The following is an 18,097-nucleotide window of genomic DNA, read 5'->3' on the forward strand; positions in this document are numbered from 1 at the left end:
ATGAAGCCTGTGACTGATGTATATTCTTAAATGTTGATGGATGAGTCCTGGGTGTATTAAATCTATGAACATATTCCAATCAGTACTCTCAAAACAATCCTGCAGCATTGAGTCTGCCTCCTCTGTCCAGCGCCTCACTATTCTCTGTGTTGGTGGCTCCCTCGAGTTGATGCGTGTAGACAGGGAGTAGGAACAAGGAGACGTGGTCTGATTGGCTGAAGTGGGGGCAGGGGATGGCTTTTTATGCGCTGCTGATGTTTGTGTATACTTAGTCAAGCACGGCGAATCCTCTTGTGGGCGAAGGATACATGTTGGTGATATTTGGGGAAAATGTGTAGTTAGATGAGCTTGGTTAAAGTCACATTAAAAGGGTTCTTCCTGGCTAATGATCTTGTACCCTTCTCTGAGTGCCGCCTTGGTGTTTGCTTGTGGCGGGATGTACCCAGCTGTGATAATAACACATGTGAATCCCCTCGGCATATAGTGGGGTCGGCATTTTAGCATCAGAAACTCCAGGTAGGCTTAACAGGAGCTTGCAATGTTTTTTTCAACTTTGGTCCCCTTACTAGAACCCGCAATTTCAATACATTCAGAATATGGAGAAGACGTCTGGTTGAAATAGCAGAGTCGAGTGTGTAGTCCGTTAAGCCACGTCTTTATAAAAGCAAAGCTACAGCATTCCCTGATGTCCTTCTGCAATTGAAGCCTTGCTTTGAGTTCACACATTTTATTTACCAGTGATTGGACTTGAGTCATAAGGATACTAGGAAGAGGTGGCCGTGTAGCCCGTCTTTTCAGCCTAGCTTGGAGTCCCTTTCCTTACTGTTCTTCGTCGCTGCCGTTGCCTTAGGTCATCTTGGTAGGCAGCAACAGGTAAGTGAATGTATTATTCCAGATCTGGGAGGCTGAGAAATAAGTGTGTAGCTTCTGATTCAGGATCCAGAAGTGTTTTGTTGGTCGTAGGAAATTATTGCACAAACAATAATGAACATAAAATAGCCATAAAAAAAGGAAAGGCGAGTAGGAACGGGCAAGACGTACACCCTTATCAGCACTGCCATCTTATGGGCCTCCATACTTTTGCCAATGCAATTTCTTTTATCAGCACTGTTAGTTGGGACAAGGTTTTGGGATTTCTGTTATGAATGACACCACTGAAATAGTTGCACTTTATTATACTAGTCCTATAGACGCCTATATTCTTGACATTTGCATCATTGATATAGAGACAATTTTTATTGAAAGCTAAACTGCGGTACAATGTGTCACATTTCTGCCGTTCTGTGCTGTTGGAGCGCAAGACTGCGAGATAGCAAGCGAGAGGCGCTGTAAAACCTCAAAGCCCCCTCTCTTCTCGCTGATGAAATCTAACAGATGTTGTATGTCCTCCCCGACGATTGATTGAACAGTTGGATGTTTTTCAGATGACGGGTGGTGGGTATTTTTGGCCTCCGTGCTGTGCACCTGCTCATGGTGTTGTGAGTTGGAGAGATGCTCCAGTATTCTTTAAACACAACATCACACTGAATCTATTCCATCCTGTTTAGATGTTCACAGGTGAGCTTGACCCCTGCACTGTACAGAGACACATCACATAGTGGCAGATGATTTAACATGGTTTATGTAGTATCTAACACCATTTATTTTGGACGTTTGTTGACAAAGTGCCTGGTGTCATATGTCAGGACGGAGATTTTTTGATTTCCCATGTGATTTTATATTCCATTCATTGTTTAGCTAAGTTGGGTCAGATTTGAATGTTTTTTTTCATATTTGTTCATTGCAGCTGGTATAGAATGACCTACTTGTAATTGAATTGGTCAAGTCAGATAAATGACAATCACCAATGACAGTATGAGGTACATGGCCAAAATGTCACTCTCCAGTTAAATTACGTTTAATACAGATTCAAAACATTAAGCTGGAAGGAGAAATGGAAGAAGGTTTTTCCTTTCTTCTCGTCTAGATAATAAACTAGGCTTCTCTCACTGCTTTTAAGACCGGATACAGCGTTTAGTTCTGGTTAAAATCACTCCAGTGAATTTAACACTAAGTTATTTACAGACGCACGTTAAGGCCTGTTTCTAGGTCCCTACATGTCTGTGTACTGGTCACAGCCTCTAGGTCATCAACTCTGTCAAAGGGCAATGATTCATGGACCGGTAAATCAAATCAATCTGAATTTAAACAGCACATTTCAGACATGGAATGCAACACAATGTGCTTCACAGAAGGAAAATAACAACTTACAACAAACATGGAGGATAAAAAAACTAAAGAATAACAATAAAAACTGAATGACTAAAAAGCTTCCTAAGGAAAGCGAAGCTAACAAGGTGTGTTTTAAGATATCTATTAAATATGTGCAGAGTTTCGGCCTCCCTCAGGTTCTCTGGCAGGCTATTCCAGAGGCTGGGGGCATGATAACTAAAGGCTGCCTCTCCATGCCTCTTGGTGTTATGCAGGTGAATGAGGACCCAAAAGCGACTTGGCGAAAACAGAGTATTTAATCCAGTAAAGTTACTTTACAAACAAAAGGCATAATACTACTCGTAATGACGAGAACAGACAGGAGACTTGATCAAGAACTGCAGGTTGCCTCGGGAAGGCACTTGAACGTAGCAGACTCAGACACCTGCTCACCACGCAGCATCTGAGGGAAACACGACACGACAGGGCAATACATAGACACAGCACGGTGAACAATAGATAAGGATCCGACAGGACAGGAACGGAAAACAAGGGAAGAAATAGGGACTCTAATCAGGGGAAAAGATAAGGAACAGGTGTGGGAAGACTAAATGATGATTAGGGGAATAGGAACAGCTGGGAGCAGGAACGGAACGATAGAGAGAGGAGAGAGAGGGAGGGGAGAGAGAGGGATAGAAAAAGGGAACGAACCTAATAAGACCAGCAGGGGGAAACGAACAGAAGGGAAAGCATAATGACAAGACAATCTAAGACAAAACATGACAGTACCCCCCACTCACCGAGCGCCTCCTGGCGCACTCGAGGAGGAATCCTGGCGGCAACGGAGGAAATCATCAATAAGTGAACGGTCCAGCACGTCCCGAGACGGAACCCAACTCCTCTCCTCAGGACCGTAACCCTCCCAATCCACTAAGTATTGGTGACCCCGTCCCCGAGAACGCATGTCCATGATCTTACGTACCTTGTAAATAGGTGCGCTCTCGACAAGGACGGGAGGGGGGAGGGAAGACGAACGGGGGTGCGAAGAAAGGGCTTGACACAGGAGACATGGAAGACAGGATGGACGCGACGAAGATGTCGCGGAAGAAGCAGTCGCACAGCGACAGGATTGACGACCTGGGAGACACGGAACGGACCAATGAACCGCGGAGTCAACTTACGAGAAGCTGTCGTAAGAGGAAGGTTGCGAGTGGAAAGCCACACTCTCTGGCCGCAACAATACCTTGGACTCTTAATCCTGCGTTTATTGGCGGCTCTCACAGTCTGTGCCCTGTAACGGCAAAGTGCAGACCTCACCCTCCTCCAGGTGCGCTCACAACGTTGGACAAACGCTTGAGCGGAGGGAACGCTGGACTCGGCAAGCTGGGATGAGAACAGAGGAGGCTGGTAACCCAGACTACTCTGAAACGGAGATAACCCGGTAGCAGACGAAGGAAGCGAGTTGTGAGCGTATTCTGCCCAGGGGAGCTGTTCTGCTCAAGACGCAGGGTTTCTGAAAGAAAGGCTGCGTAGTATGCGACCAATCGTCTGATTGGCCCTCTCTGCTTGACCGTTAGACTGGGGATGAAACCCGGAAGAGAGACTGACGGACGCACCAATCAAACGACAGAACTCCCTCCAAAACTGTGACGTGAATTGCGGGCCTCTGTCTGAAACGGCGTCTAACGGGAGGCCATGAATTCTGAACACATTCTCGATAATGATTTGTGCCGTCTCCTTAGCGGAAGGAAGTTTAGCGAGGGAATGAAATGTGCCGCCTTAGAGAACCTATCGACAACCGTAAGAATCACAGTCTTCCCCGCAGACAAAGGCAGACCGGTAATGAAGTCTAGGGCGATGTGAGACCATGGTCGAGAAGGAATGGGGAGCGGTCTGAGACGACCGGCAGGAGGAGAGTTACCCGACTTAGTCTGCGCGCAGTCCGAACAAGCAGCCACGAAACGGCGCGTGTCACGCTCCTGAGTCGGCCACCAAAAGCGCTGGCGAATAGACGCAAGAGTGCCTCGAACACCGGGATGACCAGCTAACTTGGCAGAGTGAGCCCACTGAAGAACAGCCAGACGAGTGGAAACAGGAACGAAAAGGAGGTTACTAGGACAAGCGCGCGGCGACGCAGTGTGCGTGAGTGCTTGCTTAACCTGTCTTTCAATTCCCCAGACTGTCAACCCGACAACACGCCCATAAGGAAGAATCCCCTCGGGATCAGTAGAAGCCACAGAAGAACTAAACAGACGGGATAAGGCATCAGGCTTGGTGTTTTTGCTACCCGGACGGTAAGAAATCAGGATATCGTCAAGATAGACAAAAACAAAGATGTTCAGCATGTCTCTCAGAACATCATTAACTAATGCCTGAAAAACAGCTGGCGCATTGGCGAGACCAAACGGCAGAACCCGGTACTCAAAATGCCCTAACGGAGTGTTAAACGCCGTTTTCAACTCGTCCCCCTCTCTGATGCGCACGAGATGGTAAGCGTTACGAAGGTCCAACTTAGTAAAGCACCTGGCTCCCTGCAGAATCTCGAAGGCTGATGACATAAGGGGAAGCGGATAACGATTCTTAACCGTTATGTCATTCAGCCCTCGATAATCCACGCAGGGGCGCAGAGTACCGTCCTTCTTCTTAACAAAAGAACCCCGCCCCGGCCGGAGAGGAAGAAGGCACTATGGTACCGGCGTCAAGAGACACAGATAAATAATCCTCGAGAGCCTTACGTTCGGGAGCCGACAGAGAGTATAGTCTACCCCGAGGAGGAGTGGTCCCCGGAAGGAGATCAATACTACAATCATACGACCGGTGAGGAGGAAGGGAGTTGGCTCGGGACCGACTGAAGACCGTGCGCAGATCATGATATTCCTCCGGCACTCCTGTCAAATCGCCAGGTTCCTCCTGAGAAGTGGGGACAGAAGAAATGGGAGGGATGGCAGACATTAAACACTTCACATGACAAGAAACGTTCCAGGATAGGATAGAATTACTAGACCAATTAATAGAAGGATTATGACATACTAGCCAGGGATGACCCAAAACAACAGGTGTAAAAGGTGAACGAAAAATCAAAAAGAAATAGTCTCACTGTGGTTACCAGATACTGTGAGAGTTAAAGGTAGTGTCTCAAATCTGATACTGGGAAGATGACTACCATCTAAGGCAAACATGGGCGTAGGCTTGTCTAACTGTCTGAAAGGAATGTCATGTTTCCGAGCCCATGCTTCGTCCATGAAACAACCCTCAGCCCCAGAGTCAATCAAGGCACTGCATGTAGCACCCGAACCGGTCCAGCGTAGATGGACCGACATAGTAGTACAGGATCTAGATGAAGAGACCTGAGTAGTAGCGCTCACCAGTAGCCCTCCGCTTACTGATGAGCTCTGGCCTTTACTGGACATGAATTGACAAAATGTCCATCAAATCCGCAATAGAGGCACAGGCGGTTGGTGATCCTCCGTTCCCTCTCCTTGGTCGAGATGCGAATACCTCCCAGCTGCATGGGCTCAGTCTCTGAGCCAGAGGAGGAGATGGTTGCGATGCGGAGCAGGGAAACACCGTTGACGCGAGCTCTCTTCCACGAGCTTGGTGACGAAGATCTACCCGTCGTTCTATGCGGATGGCGAGAGCAATCAAAGAGTCCACACTGGAAGGAACCTCCCGAGAGAGAATCTCATCTTTGACCACTGCGTGGAGCCCCCAGAAAACGAGCGAGCAGCGCCGGCTCGTTCCAGTCACTAGAGGCAGCAAGAGTGCGAAACTCTATAGAGTAATCCGTTATGGATCGATCACCTTGGCATAGGGAAGCCAGGGCCCTAGAAGCCTCCCTACCAAAAACTGAACGGTCAAAAACCCGAATCATCTCCTCTTTAAAGTTCTGGTAATTGTTAGAACAATCAGCCCTTGCCTCCCAGATAGCTGTGCCCCACTCTCGAGCCCGGCCAGTAAGGAGTGAAATGACGTAAGCAACCCGAGCTCTCTCGCTAGAGTATGTGTTGGGTTGGAGAGAGAACACAATATCACACTGGGTGAAAAAGGAGCGGCACTCCGTGGGCTGCCCGGAGTAGCAAGGTGGGTTATTAACCCTAGGTTCCGGAGGCTCGGCAGGCCAGGAAGTAACAGGTGGCACGAGACGAAGACTCTGGAACTGTCCAGAGAGGTCGGAAACCTGAGCGGCCAGGTTCTCCACGGCATGGCGAGCAGCAGACAATTCCTGCTCGTGTCTGCCGAGCATGGCTCCTTGGATCTCGACGGCAGTGTTACGAGCATCTGTAGTCGCTGGGTCCATTCCTTGGTCGGATCCTTCTGTTATGCAGGTGAATGAGGACCCAAAAGCGACTTGGCGAAAACAGAGTATTTAATCCAGTAAAGTTACTTTACAAACAAAAGGCATAATACTACTCGTAATGACGAGAACAGACAGGAGACTTGATCAAGAACTGCAGGTTGCCTCGGGAAGGCACTTGAACGTAGCAGACTCAGACACCTGCTCACCACGCAGCATCTGAGGGAAACACGACACGACAGGGCAATACATAGACACAGCACGGTGAACAATAGATAAGGATCCGACAGGACAGGAACGGAAAACAAGGGAAGAAATAGGGACTCTAATCAGGGGAAAAGATAAGGAACAGGTGTGGGAAGACTAAATGATGATTAGGGGAATAGGAACAGCTGGGAGCAGGAACGGAACGATAGAGAGAGGAGAGAGAGGGAGGGGGAGAGAGAGGGATAGAAAAAGGGAACGAACCTAATAAGACCAGCAGGGGAAACGAACAGAAGGGAAAGCATAATGACAAGACAATCTAAGACAAAACATGACAGTACCCCCACTCACCGAGCGCCTCCTGGCGCACTCGAGGAGGAATCCTGGCGGCAACGGAGGAAATCATCAATAAGTGAACGGTCCAGCACGTCCCGAGACGGAACCCAACTCCTCTCCTCAGGACCGTAACCCTCCCAATCCACTAAGTATTGGTGACCCCGTCCCCGAGAACGCATGTCCATGATCTTACGTACCTTGTAAATAGGTGCGCTCTCGACAAGGACGGGAGGGGGGAGGGAAGACGAACGGGGTGCGAAGAAAGGGCTTGACACAGGAGACATGGAAGACAGGATGGACGCGACGAAGATGTCGCGGAAGAAGCAGTCGCACAGCGACAGGATTGACGACCTGGGAGACACGGAACGGACCAATGAACCGCGGAGTCAACTTACGAGAAGCTGTCGTAAGAGGAAGGTTGCGAGTGGAAAGCCACACTCTCTGGCCGCAACAATACCTTGGACTCTTAATCCTGCGTTTATTGGCGGCTCTCACAGTCTGTGCCCTGTAACGGCAAAGTGCAGACCTCACCCTCCTCCAGGTGCGCTCACAACGTTGGACAAACGCTTGAGCGGAGGGAACGCTGGACTCGGCAAGCTGGGATGAGAACAGAGGAGGCTGGTAACCCAGACTACTCTGAAACGGAGATAACCCGGTAGCAGACGAAGGAAGCGAGTTGTGAGCGTATTCTGCCCAGGGGAGCTGTTCTGCCCAAGACGCAGGGTTTCTGAAAGAAAGGCTGCGTAGTATGCGACCAATCGTCTGATTGGCCCTCTCTGCTTGACCGTTAGACTGGGGATGAAACCCGGAAGAGAGACTGACGGACGCACCAATCAAACGACAGAACTCCCTCCAAAACTGTGACGTGAATTGCGGGCCTCTGTCTGAAACGGCGTCTAACGGGAGGCCATGAATTCTGAACACATTCTCGATAATGATTTGTGCCGTCTCCTTAGCGGAAGGAAGTTTAGCGAGGGGAATGAAATGTGCCGCCTTAGAGAACCTATCGACAACCGTAAGAATCACAGTCTTCCCCGCAGACAAAGGCAGACCGGTAATGAAGTCTAGGGCGATGTGAGACCATGGTCGAGAAGGAATGGGGAGCGGTCTGAGACGACCGGCAGGAGGAGAGTTACCCGACTTAGTCTGCGCGCAGTCCGAACAAGCAGCCACGAAACGGCGCGTGTCACGCTCCTGAGTCGGCCACCAAAAGCGCTGGCGAATAGACGCAAGAGTGCCTCGAACACCGGGATGACCAGCTAACTTGGCAGAGTGAGCCCACTGAAGAACAGCCAGACGAGTGGAAACAGGAACGAAAAGGAGGTTACTAGGACAAGCGCGCGCGACGCAGTGTGCGTGAGTGCTTGCTTAACCTGTCTTTCAATTCCCCAGACTGTCAACCCGACAACACGCCCATAAGGAAGAATCCCCTCGGGATCAGTAGAAGCCACAGAAGAACTAAACAGACGGGATAAGGCATCAGGCTTGGTGTTTTTGCTACCCGGACGGTAAGAAATCAGGATATCGTCAAGATAGACAAAAACAAAGATGTTCAGCATGTCTCTCAGAACATCATTAACTAATGCCTGAAAAACAGCTGGCGCATTGGCGAGACCAAACGGCAGAACCCGGTACTCAAAATGCCCTAACGGAGTGTTAAACGCCGTTTTCAACTCGTCCCCCTCTCTGATGCGCACGAGATGGTAAGCGTTACGAAGGTCCAACTTAGTAAAGCACCTGGCTCCCTGCAGAATCTCGAAGGCTGATGACATAAGGGGAAGCGGATAACGATTCTTAACCGTTATGTCATTCAGCCCTCGATAATCCACGCAGGGGCGCAGAGTACCGTCCTTCTTCTTAACAAAAAAGAACCCCGCCCCGGCCGGAGAGGAAGAAGGCACTATGGTACCGGCGTCAAGAGACACAGATAAATAATCCTCGAGAGCCTTACGTTCGGGAGCCGACAGAGAGTATAGTCTACCCCGAGGAGGAGTGGTCCCCGGAAGGAGATCAATACTACAATCATACGACCGGTGAGGAGGAAGGGAGTTGGCTCGGGACCGACTGAAGACCGTGCGCAGATCATGATATTCCTCCGGCACTCCTGTCAAATCGCCAGGTTCCTCCTGAGAAGTGGGGACAGAAGAAATGGGAGGGATGGCAGACATTAAACACTTCACATGACAAGAAACGTTCCAGGATAGGATAGAATTACTAGACCAATTAATAGAAGGATTATGACATACTAGCCAGGGATGACCCAAAACAACAGGTGTAAAAGGTGAACGAAAAATCAAAAAAGAAATAGTCTCACTGTGGTTACCAGATACTGTGAGAGTTAAAGGTAGTGTCTCAAATCTGATACTGGGAAGATGACTACCATCTAAGGCAAACATGGGCGTAGGCTTGTCTAACTGTCTGAAAGGAATGTCATGTTTCCGAGCCCATGCTTCGTCCATGAAACAACCCTCAGCCCCAGAGTCAATCAAGGCACTGCATGTAGCACCCGAACCGGTCCAGCGTAGATGGACCGACATAGTAGTACAGGATCTAGATGAAGAGACCTGAGTAGTAGCGCTCACCAGTAGCCCTCCGCTTACTGATGAGCTCTGGCCTTTACTGGACATGAATTGACAAAATGTCCATCAAATCCGCAATAGAGGCACAGGCGGTTGGTGATCCTCCGTTCCCTCTCCTTGGTCGAGATGCGAATACCTCCCAGCTGCATGGGCTCAGTCTCTGAGCCAGAGGAGGGAGATGGTTGCGATGCGGAGCAGGGAAACACCGTTGACGCGAGCTCTCTTCCACGAGCTTGGTGACGAAGATCTACCCGTCGTTCTATGCGGATGGCGAGAGCAATCAAAGAGTCCACACTGGAAGGAACCTCCCGAGAGAGAATCTCATCTTTGACCACTGCGTGGAGCCCCCCCAGAAAACGAGCGAGCAGCGCCGGCTCGTTCCAGTCACTAGAGGCAGCAAGAGTGCGAAACTCTATAGAGTAATCCGTTATGGATCGATCACCTTGGCATAGGGAAGCCAGGGCCCTAGAAGCCTCCCTACCAAAAACTGAACGGTCAAAAACCCGAATCATCTCCTCTTTAAAGTTCTGGTAATTGTTAGAACAATCAGCCCTTGCCTCCCAGATAGCTGTGCCCCACTCTCGAGCCCGGCCAGTAAGGAGTGAAATGACGTAAGCAACCCGAGCTCTCTCGCTAGAGTATGTGTTGGGTTGGAGAGAGAACACAATATCACACTGGGTGAGAAAGGAGCGGCACTCCGTGGGCTGCCCGGAGTAGCAAGGTGGGTTATTAACCCTAGGTTCCGGAGGCTCGGCAGGCCAGGAAGTAACAGGTGGCACGAGACGAAGACTCTGGAACTGTCCAGAGAGGTCGGAAACCTGAGCGGCCAGGTTCTCCACGGCATGGCGAGCAGCAGACAATTCCTGCTCGTGTCTGCCGAGCATGGCTCCTTGGATCTCGACGGCAGTGTTACGAGCATCTGTAGTCGCTGGGTCCATTCCTTGGTCGGATCCTTCTGTTATGCAGGTGAATGAGGACCCAAAAGCGACTTGGCGAAAACAGAGTATTTAATCCAGTAAAGTTACTTTACAAACAAAAGGCATAATACTACTCGTAATGACGAGAACAGACAGGAGACTTGATCAAGAACTGCAGGTTGCCTCGGGAAGGCACTTGAACGTAGCAGACTCAGACACCTGCTCACCACGCAGCATCTGAGGGAAACACGACACGACAGGGCAATACATAGACACAGCACGGTGAACAATAGATAAGGATCCGACAGGACAGGAACGGAAAACAAGGGAAGAAATAGGGACTCTAATCAGGGGAAAAGATAAGGAACAGGTGTGGGAAGACTAAATGATGATTAGGGGAATAGGAACAGCTGGGAGCAGGAACGGAACGATAGAGAGAGGAGAGAGAGGGAGGGGGAGAGAGAGGGATAGAAAAAGGGAACGAACCTAATAAGACCAGCAGGGGGAAACGAACAGAAGGGAAAGCATAATGACAAGACAATCTAAGACAAAACATGACACTTGGGCCTAGGCTTTGGGATATTTAGAGGTCAGTGCTAGAGGACATGAGGGACATACTAAGTACATAACTTAAATGCATGTCTGACATGTATTGGGGTGCACAATCGTGGACTGATTTAAAAACCAATAGAATAACCTAAAATGTATTTTAAAACTCACAGGCAGCCAGTGCAGAGACCTTAAAACAGGTGTAATGTGTGCTCTGGTCTTTGTCAGTACCCGTGCTGCAGCATTCTGTATGTTTTGCTGTTGAGAAACCACCTAGGAGATTAGGAACTCTTTACATATAATCCCTGACATATGATACCCTGCTCATAACCAGGACTGATTTTTAACGATGGACAAATATCACTGGTTGATATTACTGGCTTTCCTCTTTTGCATACTGTCCTCCAGGTAAAGAATTTGTAGCGGATTATAAAATTATGAATGCACAGGTGTGATCAAGCGGAACAAAGGTTTAGATTTGTTCAGCACATTAAAGCAAACAGAGAATACTCCTTCAATCGAGGTGTGACTTTTTATAAGTGAGTTGTTACACACTATCGCTCAGTGTGAAGTGTTCTCTTATCCTGAATACTTATTCAAAAACAAACCAAATATATTTTTGTATCTTTTCACAGTGTCAACTGAAACCACTGGAATATCAAAGAGATGAACACTTCTACATCAGCAAACTTCACCATTGCTTCCACTGTCCATTGGAATCTCTACTCTGTCTTCGGAGTAACCAACATCATCCTGAGTCTCCCCACCAATGTCTGTCTTTTGGCTGTAAGTGACCTATCGGAAAAAACTGGTGGCCTTTAACTTCTTCGCTCTCAACCTGTCTGTGTCTGAGATCCTCTGCTGCATGTGCGCTGCCTTGAGTCATCTGGACCAATATGTCCTTGGAAGTGTTATACCACAAGCTATTAAGTTTGCTGCAGGTCTACACTGGCCGGCCCCTGTCCCAGTCCTGTACCTGTGTGGAACACTAGCTGGCAGTGGTCCACACTGTGGTCTTCCTGAAGTACAAACCCCTGAGATAGAAGATAGCATGCTCAGGGTTGGCTTGGCTGTTGGGGATTGGGTCCTGCTTGACCCTTACATTTCTTGCTCTATACAAACAGGCTGCGTACTATCACTTTGTATTAGGTAATTACCTGGTCTGGTTCTCTGTGAAGTTGTTCTGCTGTCTAGCAGTTCTGAGGGCACTGAAGCTCCCAATGATATTGGTAATACCATTGCAAGATTACTTAGCAGAACAGTTTGTAATAGTAACTTAGCAGTCTCCACTGTAATTGTAACTGTTTGCACAGCCTCTCCTCTACCTTCACAGGGCTTGGGAAATTGCCTTCATGATCTGGTTTCATGATCTGGCTACAAGTTATTTTCAAAAGTAAACCGAGTCAAGTTTGTATAGAACATGGGGGTTCATGTTTTTTTAAATAAAATAACAAAGTAGAATATAAGCTTTTTAACTTAATGATTTTCCAAGTGTGAAGTATCATTTCTCGAACTTGTAAAGCAGCTATTTACAAATAATATGTTATCAAAACATTATTATTACAGCATGTATAAACATTCACAACAATGTATACGCATTTATAAAGCAGTTAAAGACAAATTGTTAAGAAAAAAAATGAACTAATAATTAAACCGCAGCAGTAAAATAACAATAGAACCTCAACAGAAACTCAAACAGGAAGTATCCGTGCTTAGGAAAATTCAATGCTGGTCTGACCAGTCGGAATCCATGTTTCAAGATTGATCACGCAGACCGGGATGTGTTCCGGGTAGCCTCAGAGAATAATATTGACTTACAGTTTAAGTCGAAAGTTTACATACACTTAGGTTGGAGACATTAAAACTTGTTTTTCAACCACTCCACACATTTCTTGTTCCCAAAATACAGTTTTGGCAAGTCGGTTAGGACATCTACTTTGTGCATGACACAAGTCATTTTTCCAACAATTGTTTACAGACAGATTAGTTCACTTATAATTCCCTGTATCACAATTCAAGTGGGTCAGAAGTGTAGAAATACAAAGTTGACTGTGCCTTAAAACAACTTGTAAAATTCCAGAAATTTATGTCATGGCTTTAGAAGCCTCTGACAGGCTAATTGACATCATTTGAGTCAATTGGAGGTGTACCTGTGGATGTATTTCAATACCTACCTTCAAACTCAGTGCCTCTTTGCTTGACATCATAGGAAAATCCTTAGGAGCAATTTCCAAACACCTTAAGGTACCTTGTTCATCTTTACAAACAATAGTACGCAAATATAAACACCATGTGTAACGTCGTTCGTCTGTTGAATGAAGAGAGTCAGACCGAAATGCAGCGTGTAGGTTATTCATGACTTTAATGAAGAATGTCGCGGTACATGAAATAACTGAAAATACGAAAACAACAAACGAGTGAAACTAATTACAGCCTATCTGGTGACTACTACACAGAGACAGTTACAAACACCCACAAAATAGAACGTATAAACCCATGTCACACCCTGGCTTACCCAAACATATACCAAAAACACAAAATATAATGACCAGGGCGTGACACCATGGGACCAAACAGCCATCATACTGCTCAGGAAGGAGATGCGTTCTGTCTCCTAGAGATGAACGTACTTTGGTGCGGAAAGTGCAAATCAATCCCAGAACAACAGCAAAGGCCGCTCAGCAAGGAAGAAGGCACTGCTCCAAAACCACCATAAAAAAGCCAGACTACGGTTTGCATCTGCACATGGGGACAAAGATCGTACTTTTTGGAGAAATGTCAGCTGGTCTGATGAAACAAAAATATAACTGTTTGGCCATAATGACCATCGTTATGTTTTGAGGAAAAAGGGGGAGGCTTGCAAGCCAAAGAACACCATCCCAACCGTGAAGCACAGGGGTGGCAGCATCATGTTGTGGGGGTGCTTTGCTGCAGGAGGGACTGGTGCACTTCACAAAATAGATGGCATCATGAGGAAAGAAAATGATGTGGATATATTGAAGCAACATCTCAAGACATCAGTCAGCTTGGCCGCAAATGGGTCTTCCAAATGGACAATGACCCCAAGCATACTTCCAAAGTTAAGCCATATGGCAAAATGGCTTAAGGACAATAAAGTCAAGGTATTGGAGTGGCCAACACAAAGCCCTCACCTCAATCCTATAGAAAATTTGTGGGCGGAACTGAAAAAGTGTGTGCGAGCAAGGAGGCCTACAAACCTGACTCAGTTACACCAGCTCTGTCAGGAGGAATGGGCCATAATTCACCGAACTTATTGTGGGAAGCTTGTGGAAGGCTACCCAAAAGGTTGGACCCAAATATAAAGGCAATGCTACCAAATACTAATTGAGTGTATGTAAACTTCTGACCCACTGGGAATGTAATGAAAGAAATAAAAGCTGAAATAAATCTTTCTCTCTAATATTATTCTGACATTTCACATTAATAAAATAAAGTGGTGATCCTAACTGACCTAAAACAAGGAATTTTTATGAGAATTAAATATCAGGGATTGTGAAAAACTGAGTTTAAATGTATTTGGCTAAGGTGTATGTAAACCTCCGACTTCAACCGTATACGCTGATTCTCTGAGTGGGATTTTAAAGATGTGTATAGGAGATGTAGCACTTACTGTGACTGTTAAAACCTTCCCTAACCAGAAACCATGGATAGATGGCGGCATTCACGCAAAACTGAAAGCGCGGGTCCCTGCATTTAACCATGCAGGGACATGGGAATATGGCCAAATGTAAACATTGTAGTTATTCCCTCCGCAAGGCAATCAAACAAGCAAAATGTCGGTAATAGAGACAAAGTGGAGTTGCAATTCAACAGCTCAAACACGAGACTTATGTGGCAGGGTCTACAGACAATCACAGACTACAAAAGGAAAACCAGCCACAACACAAACACCGAAGTCCTGCTTCCAGAAAAGTCTTCCTTTGCCACTTTGAGGATAATACAGTGCCACCAACTCAGCCCGCTACCAAGGACTGTGGGCTCTCCTTTTCTGTGGCCGATGTGAGTAAGACGTTTAAACGTGTTAATCCTCGCAAGGCTGCCGGCCCAGACTGCATCCCTAGCATCTGGCGTCCTCCAAGCAACTATAGCTCAGCATTCAACACCATAGTACCCTCCAAGCTCATCATTAAGCTTGAGGCTCTGGGTCTTAACCTTGCCATGTGCAATTGGGTCCTGGGCAACCTGACGGGCCGCCTCCAGGTGGTGAAAGTAGCTACCTCACTGATCCTCAACACTGGGCCCCACACGGGTGCGTACTCAGCCCCCTTCCTTGACTCCCAGTTCTCCCCCTTGACTGAGTGGCCATGCACGCCTCCAACTCAATCATCAAGTTTGCAGATGACACAAGAGTAGTAGGGCTGATTACCAACAATGACGAGACAGCCTACAGGGAGGAGGTGAGGGCTCTCGGAGTGTGGTGTCAGGAAAATAACCTCTCACTCAACGTCAACAAAACAAATGAGATGATCGTGTACTCCAGGAAACACCAGAGGGAGCACCCCCCATCCACATCGACGGGACAGCAGTGGAGAAGGTGGAAGGTTGTAAGTTCCTTGGCGTACACATCACTGACAAACTGAAATGGTCCACCCACACAGACAGTGTGGTGAAGAAGGCGCAACAGTATTGTGGTATATTTCTATGTTAAGGTAAGATTTGAAAGGAGAAAGCTGATCCGAGAGCCAGATTCACTAAACCTTCTGAAGAAGAAATGTCTTCTTAACTGCCATTTTATCCTTCACTATAGACCTAAGAAGAAAGTGAAGCACGTTTGCTATTTCTCAAAAAGTTTATTGGAAATGTTATTGCGCTATGTATTATGTTTCTCAAGCAAAAAGTTAAGAAGAAATTAGATTCATGAAAATAAAGTTATTGGAAATGTTCTTAATTCCAAGATAGCTAAACCATTTTCTTAAACTCAGTGCAGTGAGAGAAAAAGCTCATGAAAGCAATTGAACATTTTTACTTCACTCACAAACTTAATCTGAAAGTTTCAGTATTGATTATTTTAAACAAAATAACCTGTTTTAGAACAGTGATCTCAGTCAGTTAGTGCTAAGCATGGCTGTTAGAATCTTGACTAGAACCCCCAAAATTTGATCATATTACTCCAGTGCTAGCCTCTCTAGACTGGCTTCCTGTTAAGGCAATGGCTGATTTCAAGGTTTTACTGCTACTCTACAAAGCATTACATGGGCTTGCTCCTACCTATCTCTCTGATTTGGTCCTGAAATACATACCTACATGTATACTACGGTCACAAGACACAGGCCTCCTAACTGTCCCTAGAATTTCTAAGTAAACAGCTGGAGGCAGGGCATACTCCTATGGAGCTCCATTTTTATGGAATGGTCTCCATACCCATGTGAGAGACGCAGACTCGGTCTCAACCTTTAAGTCTATATTGAAGTCTAATTTCTTCAGTAGGTCCTATGAATCAGTGTAGTCTAGCCCAGGAGTGTGAAGGTGAATGTAAAGGCACTGGAGCAACGAACCACCCTTGCTGTCTCTGCCTGGCCGGTTCCCCTCTCTAACCCTATTACAGGGGCTGAGTCACTGGCTTACTGGTGCTCTTCCATGCCGTCCCTAGGAGGGGTGCGTCACCTGAGTGGGTTGAGTCACTGACGTGATCTTCCTGTCTGGGTTGGCGCCCCCCTTGGGTTGTGCCATGGCGGAGATCTTTGTGGGCTATACTCGGCCTCATCTCAGGATGGTAAGTTGGTGGTTGAAGATATCCATCAAGTGGTGTGGGGGCTGTGCTTTGGCAAAGTGGGTGGGGTTATATCCTGCCTGTTTGGCCCTGTCCGGGGGTATCGTCGGATGGGGCCACAGAGTCTCCCGAACCCTCCTGTCTCAGCCTCCAGTATTTATGCTGCAGTAGTTTATGTGTCGGGGGGCTAGGGTCAGTCTGTTATATATGGAGTATTTCTCCTGTCTTATCCGGTGTCCTGTGTGAATTTAAATATGTTCTCTCTAATTCTTTCTTTCCTTCTCTCTCACGGAGGGCCTGAGCCCTAGGACCATGCCTCAGGACTACCTGGCCTGATGACTCCTTGCTGTCCCCAGTCCATCTGGCCGTGCTGCTGCTCCAGTTACAACTGTTCTGCCTGCGGCTATGGAACCCCAACCTGTTCACCGGACGTGCTACCTGTCCCAGACCCGCTGTTTTCAACTCTCTATAGAGACAGCAGGAGCAGTAAAGATACTCTGAATGATCGGCTATGAATAGCCAACTGACATTTACTCCTGAGGTGCTGACCTGTTGCACCCTCGACAACCACTGTGATTATTATTAATTGACCCTGCTGGTCATCTATGAACAGGCACAACCAGAAGAGGACTGGCCACCCCTCATTGCCTGGTTCCTCTCTAGGTTTCTTCCTAGGTTCTGGCCTTTCTAGGGAGTTTTTCCTATCCACCATGCTTCTACAACTGCATTGCTTGTTTTTGGGGTTTTTAGGCTGGGTTTCTGTACAGCACTTTGAGATATCAGCTGATGTAATAACGGCTTTATAAATAAATTGATTTGATTTTGATTTGAGTAAGAAATATGCTAACATGATTGCCATTGCTAGCTAGATAGCTAGCTAAAATGGTTGCCTAGAAACAAGCATCGTAAGAAGATTTGTAAGAAGATATTTGAGAAGTTCATAAGAAAATCATTAAATCTTAAGATACTGTTGAGGAATTTCACTCATCTTATGCACTTTCTTTTTTTTTCTTAATGAACTTCTTAAGTTTTTGCAAAATAAGTGTTTTGTGAATCTGGGCCCAGCACTGATATTCTTTCGATCATATCAGTTTTGAGTCATGGTTTAACAACACACTTAGTGAACGTTCTCTCCACGTGCTTGTTTGGGTCACACTCTTAAAAAGTTGGCTCGTAAATACTGATTCATCTGGTAAATACTGATTCATCCGGTCATTATAATGATTAAGTTACATCGTAACTGGGAAACGAGGCCCAGGTAATTTACTAATCACCTCTCTCCCAGCCATTCTCCAAT

The 18,097-nt window shown here is 46.9% G+C and overlaps 1 long non-coding RNA gene across 1 annotated transcript; it reads left to right on the forward strand.

Moving 5' to 3' along the window:
• Window positions 1-249: 249 nt before the first annotated feature.
• LOC123994238 lies at window positions 250-12,962 on the forward strand. The gene is made up of 3 exons (XR_006831606.1): window positions 250-873; window positions 1,425-1,557; window positions 11,705-12,962. It is a non-coding gene; the product is annotated as an uncharacterized LOC123994238 (long non-coding RNA).
• The last annotated feature ends 5,135 nt before the right edge of the window (window positions 12,963-18,097 follow it).

The sequence above is a fragment of the Oncorhynchus gorbuscha genome, linkage group LG13 (assembly GCF_021184085.1).
Source record: "Oncorhynchus gorbuscha isolate QuinsamMale2020 ecotype Even-year linkage group LG13, OgorEven_v1.0, whole genome shotgun sequence".
NCBI classification, from domain to species: Eukaryota; Metazoa; Chordata; class Actinopteri; order Salmoniformes; family Salmonidae; genus Oncorhynchus; species Oncorhynchus gorbuscha.